The sequence below is a fragment of the Petromyzon marinus genome, chromosome 8 (genome assembly GCF_048934315.1).
Source record: "Petromyzon marinus isolate PM22_M1 ecotype Great Lakes invasive population chromosome 8, UKy_Petmar_22M1.pri1.0, whole genome shotgun sequence".
In the NCBI taxonomy this organism is placed as follows: Eukaryota; Metazoa; Chordata; class Hyperoartia; order Petromyzontiformes; family Petromyzontidae; genus Petromyzon; species Petromyzon marinus.
Window position 1 is genome coordinate 15,620,005 of NC_133674.1, and position 19,486 is coordinate 15,639,490.

General features: G+C 48.4%; 1 long non-coding RNA gene across 1 annotated transcript; it reads right to left on the reverse strand.

Annotated features, from left to right (window-relative positions):
- Positions 1–12,674: 12,674 nt before the first annotated feature.
- Positions 12,675–15,156, reverse strand: LOC116940278 (uncharacterized). The gene is made up of 2 exons (XR_004402524.2): positions 14,874–15,156; positions 12,675–14,419 (listed from the first exon to the last, which is right to left on the reverse strand). It is a non-coding gene; the product is annotated as an uncharacterized LOC116940278 (long non-coding RNA).
- Positions 15,157–19,486: the final 4,330 nt, after the last annotated feature.

Below are 19,486 nucleotides of genomic sequence, written 5' to 3' on the forward strand. Positions count from 1 at the left end.
TGAAAGCCTACTGGCCGGTTAACACCTTATTTATGGTGGCAGAATATAATCTTGAAAATCATCTCTAAATCATGTATTATTGACACCTCCTTGGCAGCTTCATGCCTGTATGCAGTGCAATGCATATCTGTAGATTTTCAACTGAATATACATTATTTAATCATCTGTAGGCTATTAAGTAGAGAATAATTTATGGCCCCTCAAAAATAAGGCATCACCCCTACCTACATCAAACACTTTATTTTAAATGAGGCTGGATGAAAATGATCCCGTTTTCCATCAAGTGTTCATAATTTCAAGCGGTGAATTCCACCGGCATTCGCGAGCTCCATTCCACGCGTGGGACCTGGACGCTCGCGCAGACGCGAGAGACGCTCAGATGTGACGGCTTGAAAGCATGGGGGGGGGGGGGGACCCAGGTGCCCGGGAGTGAACCGGCGCAGGTCAAGCAGATTACGCGCTTTGATTAGGGCGAGGGCTTTCATCGCGAGTGGAACCTGGCTGCCGTGCCGGTAACGCCGGAGCGGCTGTGGGGAGGCATTTAGTCGGCTTAATCAGCCGAAGAGCGCTGCGCTGGGGGTAAAGCCGGCCCGGGCTAGTGGGTCTTCCCGCCGATGTAGTAATGGTGTCGGAGAAGTCAGAGTTGAGCCAGACCGAGGTGTCCCGGAGGAGCTCATTAAGTCATAAAGCGCGGGGGCGAGACAGACGCATGGACAGCAGCCACACGCCATCCGCCACCCGGACATACCATTTGATTTTATTATAAGGGCTGTCAGTCTTTTCATTTTAATCCAGGATTAGGCAGAGCCTTGCAGCACAGCGTGTCAGCAGCCTGGGGAAATGAGCTGTTACCTGTGCCTCCCTGCGGGGGGATATCTCTCATTCCAGGCCAAGCTGCCAGCCCAGGTTTGGTCCCATTAGCTCACCTGTCAGTGGTGCGGGCGGCTTGCCCCAAACTCCACGCAAGGCCCGTTTGAAGAGACTGGCTCCTGGCATTAGTGTCTCAAGCAGGAATCAGCCTCTCATTACTAGCCCTTATCATTGATACGTGCCATACACCCTCCGCTTGCTAACTCGCCTTCAGAGTTGGCTGCAATGGATCATAAGTTTTGAAACGCTTCCCCTGCTGCTGTAACTATATCAGAAATGTAGTTACATCTTTGTGGGAAAATATGATTTGTTTAAAAAAGGCATGGGATCGAAGAACCCGATTTAAGTTTCAACCCTCCATATTAATTAGTTGAACGTAATATGCATTATAAATGCTTAATATATGCTTTGGTTATATATGCACGATTAATTAATTAATGTCACAGATAGCATGCCACCATTTGCATGTGTGTAATGTTTAAAATGTAATGTGTTCACTTCAGGATAATGTTTCCAATAGTGGAGTCGTGGCACAGTGGTTAGTGCACTGTGCTATTAACCTAACAGGATGATTCCGATTCCTGGAAATGGTGAACATCAGTGGTATCTGAACTGAATCTGAATTGGGTCTAGGTATCCTTCCACCACTTTGCCGGCCTGCACTCACTAGCATGGTTAAGTACGGTCAAACACCCCCCATGACTGACATGGCATGGAGAGGTGGATCTCTTACAGCAGTGGGCTCTGACATGCAAGCTACTCACCGCACAAATGTTGGGCACGTTATAAATTGGACTTAATGTGTGTATTAAATGATAACAAAAAAATGCATAATTTTTACAATATGAAATAGACACAATCACACACTGCGTATCTTTTACACAATAGCAATTTACAATGACATGCAGTCATGCTGCTCATGTGGATCAGTTGTACGAATGATTGTGGTAAAATTAGGCAATATTAGCCTATGGTAATAATAACTTACAACAACCTCTCTCATTTGATAACCTTGAGGGTGAAATCATATATACAGCACAGACAGCAGCGCTATAAAGTATATTGCACACATAGGTATAATTCCAGGGCAGTTGTCGCATTCTTTTCAATGATTAATATTTGCTTTGGATAAATAATGCTTCTATATATCAACTGCATGAAGACTAGGGAAATAAACTGGGTTTAGGGTTGGGTGAGGGTTAGGGAAAGGTTAGATTAGAGTTAGGTTAGGGTAAGGTTAGGGTAAGGTTATGGTTAGTTTAGGGTTCCGGTTTAGAGTTAGCTTAGGGTTAGGATTAGGTTAAGAGCTAGTTTGCGGTTATGGTTACGGATTAAGGGTTAGGGTTTAAGGTTAGGTTAGGGCTTAGGGTTAGGTTAGGGTTGGGGTTACTTTGGGTTAGGTTGGGTTAGGGTAGGGTTACGGGTTAGTGTTAGGTTAGTGTTGGGTTAGGTTAGGTTTGTTTAGGGTTAGGTTAGGGTTAGGCTTAGGTTAGGCTTGGGGTTAGGTTAGTGTTAGGGATAGTTTAGGGATAGGGTTAGGTTAGGGTTAAGGGTTATATTAAGGTTAGGTTAGGGTTAGAGTAAGGTTAGGGTTGGGTTAGCGTTTAAGGTTAGGCTAGGTATGGTTTGGGTTAGGGGCTAGGGTAAGGTAAGGGTTTGGGTTAGGTTAGGGTAAGGGTTTAGGGTTAGCGTCAGGTTAGGGTTCGGGGTTAGGGTTAGATTATGGTTGGGTTAGCGTCAGGTTAGGTTTAAGGGTTAGGGTTAAAGGTTATAATAGGATTACAGTTATGGTTAAGTTAGGGTTAGGTTAGGGTTTGGTTAGGGGTTAGATCAGGGTTAGGGTTTAGAGTTATTTGTAATCAATAGTGCATTTTTAGACTCGGACCAATTAAAAAGAGCTTAACTACAGACATGGAAGACTGTGGCTGGGTTCCCTTGAGCAGATTGCCAGTGAATATATTAATTGCCGGATGGAGTTTATCAGTTGTAAACCTGCTGTATGGCAATTTGGGTAGGAATCATCGCTGCTCTCACACCAGTAGGTTTTCTGTAACCAGAATGTGGAAAGGCCATTGAAACGCTGTCGGCTGATCACTGCTGAAACTATCAGGTATTGCATCTTAATATTGTGACGATAATTTACAACTCTGTGTCAGTCAACGGCCGGATGAATACTCCCCACCTCGCCGCCCCCTGCCCACACACATCATGTCAGCCAGTGTGTGGGTTGTTTGACCATACTTCACTACGCTGGTCAGTGCGGGTTGGTGAAGCCCACTGCTGATGTTAGTCTTGGCCGGGATTTGAACTTATTGCGCTAATAACTGCGCCACCTCTTCAATGGAAATGTACTTTATTTACAGTATGAAATAAACAACCTACTTTTCGTTTAAATTAACATCTTAGAGCCAAAATAGAAATAAAGTGCCGTGTAATGGAAATGTGTGGCTACAAGTATGACGAAAAGTTCAAAGGAATGTTTTTTTATTTCTTTAATTACATGTTTGTTTTGCCAAAATGAACAACTGATGTACTGTTTGCATCGCATCTTGTTTTAGTATTGTGACGCCTGTGCCTGCACACTCGTTATTACTTTATAAACTATGCAATAGCAGTTGTACACAGTGTTGGTGGATCTAGGTAGTGTCATGATGCGCCATGAAGACAGAACATAAAACATGTGCGCGCAGAGACGTTGACAATTGTAGGACAAATGCACACAGTAGGACAGACTGCACGCCTTAAAAGCAATGGCTATAGCCTAGAGGCCGTCCATAAATGACGTCACGCGATTTTGGACGATTTTTGACCCCCCCCCTCTCATCACACGGCGTCACAAAAAGTCAGACCCCCCCTCAAATATGACGTCACAAAACTCTGCCCCCCCCCCCCAAAAAAAAAACATGCTTCAAATCGCTTTAAACTATTCTCAATGTAGTGCATATTTAATGTTCCGCTGCACTCTGATGTTGTAGGAGAAAACATTTATTAAAAAGTCTATTTAATTAAGTAGAACGTGTTGTCTATATTTATTAAAAGTTGCGCATTTTGATGTGACGTCAAATTTCTAACCCCCCCCCCTCGTCACACATCGTCACAAATGTCTGACCCCCCCCCCCCCCAGGTGCGTGACGTAATTTATGGACCGCCCCTTAATGCCCCTTGGAGGTATTCTCCGGATTATAAGACGCTCCTGAGAATAAGACGCACATTTTCGATCGTGTGTCGAGTGTCAACAAAGCCATGCAAATCTGGTCTCCCGTACACACGTACACTGGATTTTAAGACGCACCCCCAACGTTTGCTTTAATTGTGTAATGCCAATAGAGCCTCCATGCGGCGTGAGTGTGGACTCGTCTCCACGGGAGGTTATTAACAGGGGAGTCAGCCTACAGTACGAATGCACTGGTGACCACGGCAGGTAAGTGACAGGGGGTGTCTCAGTTGTGAGTGCGAAGGGACTGGTGGGTACGGGGAATGTTCGAGAAGGGGGCGTGGTCAGATGACGGAAGAGGGCGGTGGAGTCTGCCGGTGGAGCGAGCGTCCAGAGTCAGCGAGAAGGTTCGAGAAGGGGGGCGTGGCCTCGTGTCGGTATTTAAAGGGGGAGATGTGCGGGAGACTCGGGGCTGTTGCAGTCGGGGGGTCTCCGCCTGATGTCAAGTGAACGTTTCTTCAATAAAGTGCCATCTCAAGAGAAGTGTGTCAAGTCGTCATTTCAATTGCAAGGAAAACAAAGTGCATCTTATAATCCGAACATTGCCTATCGTACTATATTTTGCAGATGCCGAGTTCGTGCTCTGGACTTTGCCTATAGACGATACAGAAATCAGCGGGCCAGGATTTGCAAATTAGAAACAATTAACAAATACAGCCAGCCACGAGACAACTGTTGTAAGTGGTTATGGGAATTGAACTTGGTGTCACGGAGTTTATCATTGGCCGTACAGAGCGCTAACCACTGCGCCACGGCTCCTCCCCGCTCCTGTTCACTTGTGCAGTTGTGTCGGTCGTAAGTAGAGGTTCAAATTAATGGGCATGAACGGCCGTGTGTATCGATGTCCATATTTATTGTCGTATCAGAAGGACTATCGATCGGTGTGTATTCATAGGCACAGTAGCCTCAAGTGCATCGGTCATGGGGCATGTTCTTTGGCTATACTTCACCACGCTGGTCAGTGCGGGCTTGTGAAAGGAGGGCATTCGGGACGCCTTCATCCAGCAATGGAGTGGTCATGGCTGATGATGATACGGCTTGAATAATAACGTTGTACCGTACAATCATAAATAGCTGTACACAAATACAATGCAGATAACCTCAGCAAGTGCAATTTGAATATTGATATATATTGATGACCAGCGGCAATAAAGTGTCTCGTTTTATTATTGGCCCTACACGTTTCTCCAAAAATCGCGTGCAAACGCAGTGCATCCCGCACCTCCGATTCGTACGGTTGGCTGCGTACGGTATGAAAGAAGTTCAACATACTGTACATAAATAGTCTAAATAATAATATTAAGTTACAGCTCTTTGTCAGCCCACTGCTGGATGAAGGCCTGCCCCCCCCCACCCACGCCTTCCGTGTCGGTCATGGGGAAGAGGGGGTTATTTGACCATACTTCATCACGCTGGTCAATGGGTGGGTGGGGGGGGTGAAGTATCACTGAATGGGTTAATGTGACGCAAAGGGAATTTGCGGCAGCACCCAAACGGCGGAGTCAAGAAGCAACGGAACCGAAAAGCGGAACACGCAACAAGATGGCAATGGAAGAAATTCATAACTTGTCTCCAGCAATCATTGGTGAAAGGGGGGCTCAGTGTTAAACGATCCTCTTGTATTCGCGTTTTCATCGTGCGACCGTGGGGCGGAAGTCCGCGCCCATGTGTCCACGTGGACGTCAGGGTGTGCCACTGATGTTCTCCGTGCATTGAACCACACGCGCACGAAGTACGAACACCGAAAATAACCACGCAGCAGCAGATGCAGCATCATCGTGCCGCGTGACAACCGTCAATCGCACGCCGTGGCACTGTGTACGATTCAAATTCATCATTGTAACCAGCCGTGGTCGATCCACTGCTGGAGGTAGGCTGCCCCGAGCTCGTGGCTATCTCCCACGAAATAAAACACGACCCAAATAGACGAGTATCGTACCATAACACATATATATCTCGCTGTTGGGTTTACACAATTCCAAAGCGGTAAACGCTTTAAAATGTTACATGGCATAACCATGACGCAAGCACAAGATTAACGCGCAGCCATTTAGTCAATTAACTTCTGAGTGAGAGTCTATGCACGCTGCGTCGGTCACGGGCATTGTTTGACCACACTTCAACCACGCAGGTCAAGTGTGGGCTTGGTGAAGTGGGCAGGAGGGCACCAGCTCCGGTTCAGATGTCACTCCACCGCCGCCGCTGATGATGATGATGACCGTGGCTGGGAATCGAATTGAGGTGGCTGGGTAATTCATAATGCAGTGAGATAACCAGGACATACAAATGCTCTACCAATGTAGAGCTTTGTATGCCCGACGGGGCTTATATACACACACCATATGGGTGCTCTGTGCGTTAGAAGTCGACTTGCTCTACGTTATATATATCACGCGGGTTAGAGGTCTGCACGTGTATACCGAGATCTGTTATATCAAGGAGATGGCGACCGATACCAATGACTGCGTAACAATCTTCAAGAATGGATAGAGAGCTGACATTTGCCGCAACGGTCGTCGAGATTATGCGCGTAACTGAGAAAACAAAAGAGCAACAACAACAAAAAAACCCCGGTAACATGCAAAATTGCATTTTAGAATTTGGTTCCACAGAAATGAGAGCGCTAAGGTCCGCGGACTTCACTCGGAGGGCAAGTGATCACTCTGAGGGCAAGTGATCACTCGGAGGGCAAGTGATCACTCGGCAAGTGATCACTCGGAGGGCAAGTGATCACTCGGCAAGTGATCACTCGGAGGGCAAGTTATCACTCGGAGTGCAAGTGATCACTCGGAGGGCAAGTGATCACTCGGAGGACAAGTGATCACTCGGAGGGCAAGTGATCACTCGGAGGGCAAGTGATCACTCGGAGGGCAAATGATCACTCGGCAAGTGATCACTCGGAGGGCAAGTGATCACTCGGCAAGTGATCACTCGGAGGGCAAGTGATCACTCGGCCTCGAGTTGCTGCGGCCCTTTCGACCTCGAGCCAGAACACGAACACAACGATGCGACCCGCGTCACCGGTGAACCGAGTATTTCGCCTCGCCCGGAGTGCGACCCTCAAGCCGACAGAAAGCGGCCGCTGTTAAGCGAAACGAACGTGGAGCGCTTGTTCCGGCCACACAACAGAGCGAGCACACCGCAGAGCGACGGCGCTCTGGGGTTGAAGAGAACAACGGGTAGAGAGCGAGAGAAGGAGGCGTCGTTCGCCCGCAACTGCTAATCTCCAACATGAAGCGATTGCGAGCCGCAAGCCACGTGTGTCGAATGATCGTGCCGACGAAGTGATAACGGTGAGCGCGGCGCTTGGCAAATGAACAAACAACGCGTGGCGCCAGTGGTCACAGGCACGCGCGCGCCTTGCTCGCTCGCGGACTTTCTGGCCACGTCGCAAACAACAACAACAAAAGTGGAGCTTGAATCTTCCGGAACGACGAGAGGCGGACGCTTTCGTCGACTCGCTTGAAGTTCATTTTGGCATTCCGCCTTCGAGCCGTGCGACGCCACCGCACGTCGCTTTCGCGGTTGTTGCTGCTACTGGCGGGGAGGGGGGAGGGGGAGTCCGACGTTTCGGTCGCCAACAGAAAGCTTCCGGCGAGAGCTGAAGGAAGCTTGCCAGCTCCTTAGCACGTGGGGCCAAAAAAATAAAACGCCGGACCCATCGTTTCCGATCAAGACGCGATATAACCAGAAAACACACGCGGGAGCGATGGAGCGTGAGATGTTGAAACGCAAATCTGTCCTCGGCTGAACCATCGCTTAGCAGTTTTCAGTTTCGGTTTATTTATTTTGGTATAGCCCTGTGAGCCATTCGGCTCTTGAATCGGATGCAACCACAACAAACAAAAAAACAAAAACACGAACAAGAAAAAACATCTTAAAGTGACTATGTGACTGCAAACAGAAAATCCATGAAAAAAAACAGCAAAATATTCCTGAAAAAAGCACACTACACCAAGGCTGTGTGCAAAAAATCCCAGTGGGGTGCAAGTCAAACAACAACAACCACAAGAAAACTTAGATTAAGGCCGTCAGTCTAACTCCGTACTACAACAAAATAAACATGTCCAAACCAAAAAACGTTTTCGAAATCAACACAAAATAAAGCCATAATTGCAACGTAATAGTGATCACAGGGACTGTGATCGAATTTTTACAATAAACTACATAAATAACATGTAACACCAAATCCTAGAGCCATAGCTGGCTGCATGAGTTACTCCACAACAACAGAAGCATCATTCGGAGTATCACATTTTTCAATGCACATTTAAGATCAGCACGCTAAATCAAAATATAGATAATACTTTGCAGCGTCATCCGGAGCGAAACATTTTATTTTATATGACGCCAATGAATAGCAGTGGCAGCTAGGGGTGTACAACTCCTCTAGAGCAGTTTTGAGAGAAAATCTCATTGGTAGCGATTCAAGTTGCAGTTTATTGGCAATAGCATTCCAGACCCTGGGGGCATCAATAGCAAAGGCCCTTCCTCCAGTTTTTGTACGGCAATAGGGAATGTGAAGCTGGTAAATGAGCAAAGACCTGAGGTCAAATTTGTTCTTTGAAACAGAGAGGAGATCCAGCAGGTAGTCTGCGGATTTTTTTGTAAGTACATCGTGAATAAATAAGATCTGGTGCACAAGCCGTCAAACATTAAGAGATGTTAAGTTTGACCCAATGTAGAGATCACAGTGGTGAGTCCTATATGGGCAGTTCAATGTAAATCTTAAGGCCGAGTGATAGATGGAATCAAGCTTCTTCAGTACAGTACTTGGGGCTGATTTATACACGATGTCACAGTAGTCAAGTAGAGGCGGCATGGTAGCTTTTATCAATTCCAAACGGAACATTGGGGGGAAGCAGTGCTTGTGTCGATACAGAAAACCAATTTTTATTTGTCTTTTTACCAATATAATCAATGTGATCTTCAAAATTCAGTTTTTAATCCAGGATGACCCCAAGATACTTATAGATCTTGACTTGTTCTATTTGATAATTATTTAAGGAATGTAATTGGGGAAAAATAACTTCCTGCTTTAGTCCTGGTGAGAAGCATAGCACCTTGGTTTTGAAGGTATTAGTTTAAGAGCAACTAGCTGATGTTGTAGTTTGTTGAAATCACCCTGTAGCTTAGCAATCACGTCATCCGGAAGGCGGCCAGCAGTAAACAGTATCGTGTCATCTGCAAAAAGATTTACCCTGGAATGATCCAGATCACTGCCCAAGTCATTGACATTAAGAGAGAACAACAGGGAGCCGAGGATGGAACCCTGTGGAACCCCTTTTGTTATCTTAACACAGTATGTGTTGTTATAAGGCCATGCAAATCAGTCTGCATACGGCGTATTGGCTCTCGATATGTTTGACATTGTCTCTGTGTGAGGCTGCCAGGTGAGCCAACGACAGGTGGCGGTAGCGCAGTGGATTATTGGATCTGTCGGTGCGTAGCTTTGAGAGTTAACTCCTTGTAACCGTGGGTTACCATCCATAGGAAGCCACACGTTCGCGATCGACCAAACATCCCCAGTATAGAATTTACCCTCCTGGAGAAAGAAAAACACAGTCTTCAGACTTATCGTGAGGCTTTCAAGGGTAAATACAGGGCATTATTTATTATTAATTTGAGTAGTATTTTGGGTTGAGCGGTGGTGCAGTGGTCAGCGCACTGCGATATCAACTCGGTCAACCGAGTTCAATTCCTGGTCACATAGAACATGAGTGGCGAATGTAATCTCAACCGATCCTAAGCCGCCCGAGCGTGGTGAAGTATGGTCAAACGTTGCTCGATGACTAACACGGTCTGAGTGGGCATTCATCCAGCAGTGGACTGACAAAGTACTGTAATCGAATTTATTATTATTGTAGCTTCACTTTCCCTCTGTAAAGATATATGTTGTATCATTGGACTTGAATGATGCATTGGAGCGATTACTGGTTGCATAATAATTTACATTTGTAATTCGCATTTTTTGTTGTTGCAGGTAAGGCCCACTGAGCTATGTAGCTCTTTTTTCAGAAGCGACCTGGACAACAAATGATAGCTCAACGAAGCGGCTTATCGTGGTGCGGAGATGCATAGCACCCAAAAATACTCTCCAAGCAGAGGACCCGGAGAGAAATCCACGCGACCAATGGCGGATGAACGTGCAAACTCTAAACGTACAGGCCGTCAGGGTCGGGGTCGAACCCACAACCTCCTGTATACCTGGCGAGGTCGTTAACATCTAGCCACCTTCATCCGTAGATCCCAATGATAGCATGGGCGCATACATTGCTGTGTACGTGTAACTAACATGCTCAGCATTCCACGTTCACGCCTGCGATCTATATATGTGATGCGAAGCTGCCTTTAAAATGTGTTTTTTTTTGTAAATGAAAAACCAAGACATAAAAGAGCCATTTCCCCCGTATCCTACCGCCCCCCTTGTCCATGCATTAACTCCTGTCTCAGTCAATCCACACTGCAGAGATCACTCCCCGTCTCTCCCAACCCCTCTCTCACACGACTTGTAAATACAGTACCCCCCACCCCCCCAAACTTACTATCATCAAAACAACACATTCTGTCGTTACAAAACATTCCAGCAACAATAAAACAAGTACTATATATAGTAGTTACTTGGTACTTCATCATTTTAGTTTCCACGTCGCTTATCTGGGGGTGGAGCGGTGGCGCACTGGTTAGGTCACTGCGATATGAAGCTGGCGAGATCAGTTCGCGTCCACAGCTAACGTCGGTTGCGAATTGATATCTGAACTTAGTCCGGGGAACCCCCTCCCCCACCCCCTCCCCTAACCCACATGGGAAGTAAAGTAAACAAATCCTTACCCTATACCCGAAAGGCGTGGGAAGAACCTCAACCTGCAATGGATTGGCGTTGGTGGAAAATTACAATAAACTGGATAAGCTTCGCGGATTTCTCGAATACCACTTCGGGCAAAATGTAGTTTAAACTAAACATGTTTTTTTTTTTTACCAGGTACAGCCCACTTAGCTATGTAGCTCTTTTTCAAAAGCGACCTGGCCACAAATGATAGCTCAACGTGGAAATTTATAGCAGCCCAAATGCCCTGAACGCACGTTTCTAAATGTGGAGGGAAAACACCGGAGGAGCCGGAGAAAATTCCACGCGACCACGGGAAGAAACATGCAAACTCTAAATGTACAGGCATCGTCAAGGGCCGGGATCGAACCCACGCCCCCCTGTATACCAGGTAAGATAGTTGACGTCTCCCCACCGCGGCGCTCGTGGGAGTTTTGGCCAGGCTGTAAACAGGGCTCTGTGGTCCGGACCGTGCTTACGAGCGCGTTCATTCACGAGCATTCGTTTTGCATATATGTGCGCCGCGTGTTGAATGGAGACAGTGCCCTGAATCGAGCCGCCACAAGCCTCGCAAAGCGGTGGCTAAGCCAGCTTAACCCCGACCCCCGTGTGTGCGTAGTCGCGTTCACAGAGAGGGTCACGCTGCATTTCGTTAAAAGTGCGGGCGTGGTCTGTAACGTGCACCTGATGCCCACGCAGGGGCTTGGTTTCTCAATTTATCATTGAACAGTTTTCGGGGTCCCCTTAATAGCCCAGACCCCGTCTCCTCCTCTGACAGCTGGGAGCGGTGGGGGGGGGGGGGCAATATTTGTCCGAAGCTCAGTCATGGACATATCTGGCAGAAATCAATTCCTCTGTCCACGTATATTGAATCGTAATATAATGATTACGAAGGCCTCCCGACGCCGTGTTGCTCATGGGGGATGATGGATCGTACTGCGTTGCACCACGCTGGTCAGGTATGTCCCCAGATTACTTAAGTTGTGGAGGTGCGGGTGGAACAACCGGTTCAGATGCTGTCACTTATGATGTTAGCCGTGGCCGGTAATCTAACTCAGGTGGCCGTGAGTTGGAGTCTGAGAGCATGTGTATTCCAATTAAGGGTAGAGGTGGGAGGGTGTGTTTGCAGCGTGTCTTCCACGTGGCTTATTTGAGGCGACAATTTTAATTGAGATCATGTGCGTGCATGTACACACGTGTGTGTCGCACGTGAGGCTTTGCAATTTGAATCAGCGCGCGCTAAATACGTCACGTGCGATACACACACGTGTGCCCCCAGATGGCGAGCAGCGGAGGGGACGTGATTACCAATCATCAGACGCGTGCAGCGTCTAATAACGACTTAATTTGAATGCAGAACGGTAGAGATGGAAAGGCGTGCCGTGGTGTATTTCGAGTCCTTGGGATTTGGAAAGCCATCTCCGATGCAAATGATTTGTTAATGAAACGGCATGCGTGGGGAGTTAGGCAGTGGCACTGCTAAGTGGCTCTGATTATTTCACTTGGACGGGGTGAGTGATTCAGTTGGGTACAGGGCTTAATTTTAGCAGGAAATATTTCCCTATTCCACTCCCCAACCAGATAAAGGGGAGAGAAGATGATGCAGGAGGGAGGGTTATGGATCCGGATGGGGGCCCGCAGAATATATTTAATGAGAAATTACGCATTCAGTGGGCGAGACCACAGATTCGGACACAAACCTCCGTGCTAAAAAGTTGATGGACTCAGTATCTCTGCCGATGCAAGACAGGGGAGTGCCCTTCATTCATTGCAATCGTCCTTTATTGATTCTCTTCCCGCTGTTGATTGCGATTGTTGCTGCCTTATTAATGCACGTGCTCGAAAATTCACAAAAAATACGTTCGCGCACACTGAACATGTGCAAAAACAAATAAGACATACAGTACTGCAAATATTTTACAATGCGTAGTAAGGTACATGCATGTATGACCATATGTGAATTAAATGCGCGACTTAAACGTACAAGTGTAATGAAAACGGTCCCATAAACTCTACAGAGTGTTGTTCACCGCGTTAACATAACCAGGAGTTACAACTTAAATGTGTTATTTATCTGACCTGCACAACATATTGTCTTACGCTGCAACTGCACATCGTATAGGGCTCGCATTATATTGTCAGTCCCTGTACGAGACTCGAAGTCTCGGTGGGTTTCTTGTGAAATAAAAACAATCGGACAATGGCAGTGTTTGTTAAATAAATCGTCGCCACGTGCAGCGAAAATAATTCACGCAAATTGTGGGCGTCACAAAACGACACCGAGGCGTAATTTCCCCATCTTGCGACGCGCGCGCATTTCGGCTTTCGCAGCCCCACCACCCCCAGGACAAATTAGAATTGTTTGACAAATGCACAAGAACACACCGCCGGCTTTCTAAATCGCCTAATGACTCACTGTTCAATTGTTACAGAGCAGCGCACGTGCGATCGCGGGACAAACGACGCGCTGATTTAGCACGCGGCAGTTAGACAAGTGCTTTCAGTCACGTGCGTACATGGGCCAGTGTTTGTCATCAAAGCATGTACGCATAGACACAAGCGCTTTTAGCAATGTAGAGCATGAATGTGGCTACAGTATGCGCGTGTACGTGATAAAGGGCAGGAGGGGTGTTTTCAGCGAGGTGTTTGCGTGCGGTACTGGGCACGATGGCCTATTTGCAATCGGCGTGGATGCCAGAATAATTTAATTTACATTACATTTTAGAATTGTTTCCTCGTGTTCATTAAATCGATGCCGTCATTTTATATAGCCTTTAATATGCGACTTAATTTTTACCTTTGTACATCGCCGTAAAATGCCTTCATTTTAAAACGATCCGAGCATATGTATACCTACCTATAGGCCAATTGCATGTGTATATATACACACACACATGCCATTGTATAATTTTGCCTGCCACATTGAGGCCGTGCATTTTAACTTTCGCCTTGCGCTAAATTAACACACAATTGCACGGAATTTACTCTATATCTTTCGCTACCGATGACGGTGCAATACTTAATGCACACACCGTGTACGCACGCTGCACACGTAACGTGTACTGCGTTGATACGCACACACACACACAAGCTCGCACACTGCAACAATGCAACATTTGGTGCCGGACGGCAGACAACGTTGCGCATTATGAAATACACAACCGGAGACGCACGTGGAAGGCATTTGCGAAGCTAACGGGACACGGTGGGCACTCGATCTTTGGACCGAGCCATTGGTGGGTCTCGTGTCCTTGCGGGTCCGTGCCTCTCTGACAGTTGGGTGACGTCCTCGTCAGGCGGACGGCGTTCTTGTCATTCCGACTCGCGGCACCTTGGGGAAAGATGTGAAGGTTGAGTCTAAAGTCTCAACCGAGGCGCACACGGGAGGGAGAAGCGCATCCGCCACCGCTGCCGGCACCGCCGAGATGAACGCCTTGAACTTGACCCATGTCACGGCGATTTGACAGAGTTGTTACCGCCAGGCAAAGGAGGCATCGCCCCTGCAAGTACTGAACAACACGCATATGCAAGGGGTTAGTGTCGGCTATAAGCAGTCAAATGCTGTCCATGCAGTATCGTACAGTATGTATGGATACAGTATACACACACTACAGTACAAACTATTGCACATTTTCTGAACGATACGTGCGCGTAATTGTTGTGTGTTGCTACGAACTTAATATTATTTACTGAAGCTAACGTTCCTGGGTATAAAAATGGAACCGAACGTGTGTCGTACGTTAAACATTTTTTTGCAATCGTATAAAAATAAAAAAACATACAAAACGTAGTTGCATTCGAACTAACAGAAGCGTACAAAACGTGCGTGTAAATATATATACTGTACACACACACACAAAAAACCAACATATATACTGCAGTATAGCTGGATGATGCTTTAAAAAATACTGTCGTATCAGTCAATGCTAAGAGCAGGGGGGGGGGGGACTTGCGCATGCACACGGAGGATGCAGGAGGAGGAGGAGGCAGGAGAAGAGAGGCGAGGGAGGTGCGAGCCGTGGTCTGCTCCCGGAACCAGACGCGTGCACGCACTCGGTGTGGAATGAGGACGTGCCTTATACGGGCATACAAAGGGAGCCGCCGCCAGATCAAAGAGACCGCACGGCCCCGCCCCCAAATCCCGGCCCCGGGGGCAGCAGCCAGGCGTATCCACGACAACGGGGTGCAGCCCCCCCCCCCAACACACACACACACTCCTATCCATCCCTCCCTCCCCTCCTCCCAATCCTCACATCCACACGACCGCCAAACGAAGGCCCATCCGTATTGCGCGTCTCCCGTCGCACGTTCACGAGCTCGTCCTCCCGCACCCACGTCCATATCTCCCACCCACCACCACCACCCAAACCCACATCTTATTCACTCATCCGTTCTCTCATCCCCAAAGGCACCCCCCCCCCCCATTCTCCCGTCCCTCCCCCTTCCCCCCAGCCACCCACCACCTCCCACCCTTAGCTCGAGAACAGTGCAGATTCCTCCGTGGTGGCTCTGGAGAGAAATACATTTTTTTTGGAGAAAAAAAATCCGAGCCATGCAGGCAGTTGAGTTGTCCTTTTGCCAAATCTGCGATTTTCTTTCTTCCCTCACCCTTTTTTTCTTGGGTTTGGGGGTTGGGAAGAGCTGGTGGGTGGTGGTGGTGAAAGATTCGAGCTGACCACGAGTTTTGTGGTGGCGAACAGCTATCGCCACGAGGCACTGTTTTACCGGGTGGCGCTCCGATTTGTCGCGACTCTTAATTACCCAAACAAGTCGCGTTATTACCACTGTATTTGGGAAGCCCTTTACGGAACGACCCATTCGTTTTGGGGTTGTTTGATCTTGCCGTATACCTCTGCCACATTTGAGTCCGCGTGGAGAGCTTTGAGCGCAGGACGAGTGGTGCCTGCTTTTAGCGGCCGAAAACGCGACGTACAAAGAGAGAGGGGGCATTTTCAACAAACAGCAAATAAATGGCGTTTGCATTTGCGAAGAAGGAAGTGCGGTGAAGGGGGAGTCGATTTCACAATGCGAAGCAACGGAAAGATGTTAAAGAACTGCGTAATTTTTGATACATTTCACCCAGTTGCTCAACACAAACTGTGCCGTTCCTATGCGCCATGCACGTTAGAAACACACCAACACCCAATTCATTCCTTGCGATAACTAATATTGCAACAGTTGGCAGCGTCAAGTTGGGTAACACGTGTCAAGTTGATCGGTACCTCAAATTTATGCCAGTTTAAGGGCATTAGAATACTCGTGTAAAAGAAACGAATACTTTACAGCCCTGCCTCAATCCACTGTTGGATGATGGGCCCCTTCTGGCCGCCATGTTTTCACCATACTTCACCATGTTGGTGAGTGTAGGTTGGAGAAATGGGGGAAATATTACCGTGTCAGATATTGCTCGCCTCTGATGTGAGCACAATGCACGGACCGCGAAACGCTCCACCCGTATACTTGCTGTGTACGATTGCAGGATTATAGCGCGCGTCTTGTGACACGATAGCGTGTGAAGGTTTTGCATGAGCAGGTCGGGGTGGGCTATCGCAGGTCCGTGCGAGTTCGAAGTGACGGCCCTGGCTCTCTGTATAGTAGAGGCTTTATCAGAGTACCCCAAGTGTGCCCACAAGCCCACAAGTGACATAAGACCACCATACATTTTTTACAATAACTTCCCTCAAACGAACTTCCTTCCTTCAATAAAAACAAAGAGTTCCTATACTCTTCACAAATGCGCTTTATTTTGGCTGGCCTTTAACAGTTCCCCCCCACACACACACACACACGCCCACACATTGTGCGTGTGTCTATATGACTTACCAAAAGCATTTCAAAACGGGATGTTAAAAGTGTGCAGAAGCTGACACGAATCTTTCATCTTCCCATATAACCGCTCGTGTTAAAGTGTGCGAATTACCACTCAACAGAATTTGAAACAATACACCGGACGCATCGCAACTCGAGAGTATTGCGTGTGCCACTCTCGTGCCGAATGAAATCTGGCATTTTCCCATCCAGGAGATGGAGCGACAAAATGAACTCGTGTGCAGGATGCTCGGGTGTAATATTACAATCATCGCTACGTCGTGAGAAACTGTGGCCAGTTTGGGGCGAAGCCTTCATCTGGATTGACCATAGCTGATGATGTTATTCAACGTATACTGCACGTTGATGTTCTTTAACACCAACACGGGGTTACAATATCCACTCAGCGTGTACACGTGTGTGTCTTCGCGAGACGACCGCTCTTCAAACTTTTCTCGACTGCGTAACATGCAGAATAATGTATTTGAATGTAAAAATGAAGGGTATTTCCCTACATAGGTGGCCGTGGCTAAGCAGAAAGCGTGTGCCTGTTCAAAGGGGAGCACTTTAAACGCACTCTTCCACAGCTGACCAGACAGTCCACAGTGGCACGCTCGCTCTATCGGGGATACGCCTGAATTCCACATTGACGCGGACAGTCGCGTTCAACGAAACGAAGGGATGGCATTAGATACCAACAAAGACAAATATTCACCCACACAACATTAAGTGCTGTTCACGAGCACCCGTGAGGGCCGGCACGGCACACGGGGGGGGAAGTGGGGAGGGGTGGCCAGTTCCACGCCCGGCCACCTTTGTCTCCCTAGTGGCGCTGCATACCCACCGCACGAAGTACTGTGCTCATTTGGTCCCGTTTCAGACAACCCGTCGCCGGTGTTGGCGGCCGCGAGCGGGAATCGAACTGGGGTCACCGGCGCAACGCGCTCACCGTTACACCGCCTCTCCCCCCCCATACGATTGCACCACCACCACCACCACCGTGGACGCACGCACGCACACACGCACACGCACGCACGCGCACACACACACGCACGCGCACACACGCGCGCACAAAACAACGCGGCACAGCCCATCGCCGACAGCCAGCCCCAGCGAGTTAGCGGACCATGCGTGGAGCAGCAGCAGCAGCAACAACAGCGGCAAGCAGTAGCCTTGGAAAAGACGTGGGGTGGGGGGGGCTAAATAAATAAATAAGTCGCTCAAGCGCAGCGGCAAGCGGCGGGCTGCGGGGACATCAAAGCGCCGCGCGAGCAGCGGCTCCATTGGCTGCGAGGGGGGCGCCGCACGTGACGCGCGGGCGTGAGCGGTGCCGCGTGCCGCGAGGCTGCTGCCATGTGGCCTCGCGAGCCGTGCCTCCTCCTCTCTGGAACTTATTGCACGCGATTGTTGCGCCGTTCTCACTGTACAACACCACCACCACACACACACACGCGCGCACAACCACACACTTCCACTTTCTTAAGGCTGCCGCCTTTGTGTGTGTGTGTGTTTTGGCATTGCCTCTGTGCCTTTGACGCGTGCGTGTGTGCGCGCGATTCCACGTAGCGGTGGCCTTCTTGGGGTGGACGTGGTAGTTGGTGGGGTGGCTGTAATGCTTTGATCTCTTGTGGGTTGTTGTTGCTTGCCGAGACATTTAACTCGGCTTCTTTAATCGTTGCTTCTTAACGGGGTTGTTGTCCTACGTACGGGTACGCGCACGTCCGTTGTGTACATGTTGTTTTTGTTAACGATTATGATGTAAATATTGCGCTTGGGGTTTTTTTTACGAGCTGCCCTTTGCTTGAGCCAGGATGCACTGCAGACAGGAAGCTGTGTGTGTGTTTGGTGGTGGTGGGGGGGAATCTTTTTAAGACGAACGACTGGATTTATAACTGTGTATATAGTAGGGGCTCGGTGTGAGCTTTCCAACGTTGGCATGAGAGTGTTTCTGGTGTGGTTCTGAACAACAACAACATTAGGTGACTCTGCAGTGCACAAAACACTGCCCCCACCGTCTTAGCTCATTTACACTGCTTAGTTGGTTAAATACAAATACAAAAACAGTGCAATTTCCACGGGGAAATCACGATAGCATTAACAATGGCAGGCATAGAATGGTTCGCGTTAATTTCGGTGAAGGCACCCTGTCGAACTTCAGCAGACGACTGTGTATTTGGGGGGGGGGAGGGGGTGAACATTAAGAACACAGCCGTTAAGTGCAAGCAAAATCAAAGTTTTCGTGAAAGTTGGTGCAGCAACTTTTTACGCGCTGATGCCGCAGCCGCCGCATTTGTACGGATGGAATTAAGTAACCGTACAAGTTGGGATATGATTCCGCGAAGAGCCAACATTCACGACTGTAAATCACCGGTTGGGCTGTGATTTTCAAAGGGGTAAAGTTTTGGGGGATGGGGATGACGCAGCTGCTACCGCCTTTGGAAGCCGCGTCAATCTGACTCGCCCGACTATGGGGAATCATTACGTGGTCGGTGGCAGCGGTAGCTCCGAGTCCTTGTACGCACGTATCCCCTGGTTCCTATGCTAATGGAAGAAAAAAAAATCCATCCCGCAAACTGCACCACCAAATCGGATCCAGCTCTGGGTTCATGGTCTTTGGAGGAACTCACCCTACACCCACTACCCTTCCCCCATCAACACACCCTCCCCTCCACAACCCCCATCATCACCACCATCATCATCCTCCTCCCTACACCCACCCCTCCCCTTCCTCACTACCACCAACCAAACCACCCACCCACCCACCCCCC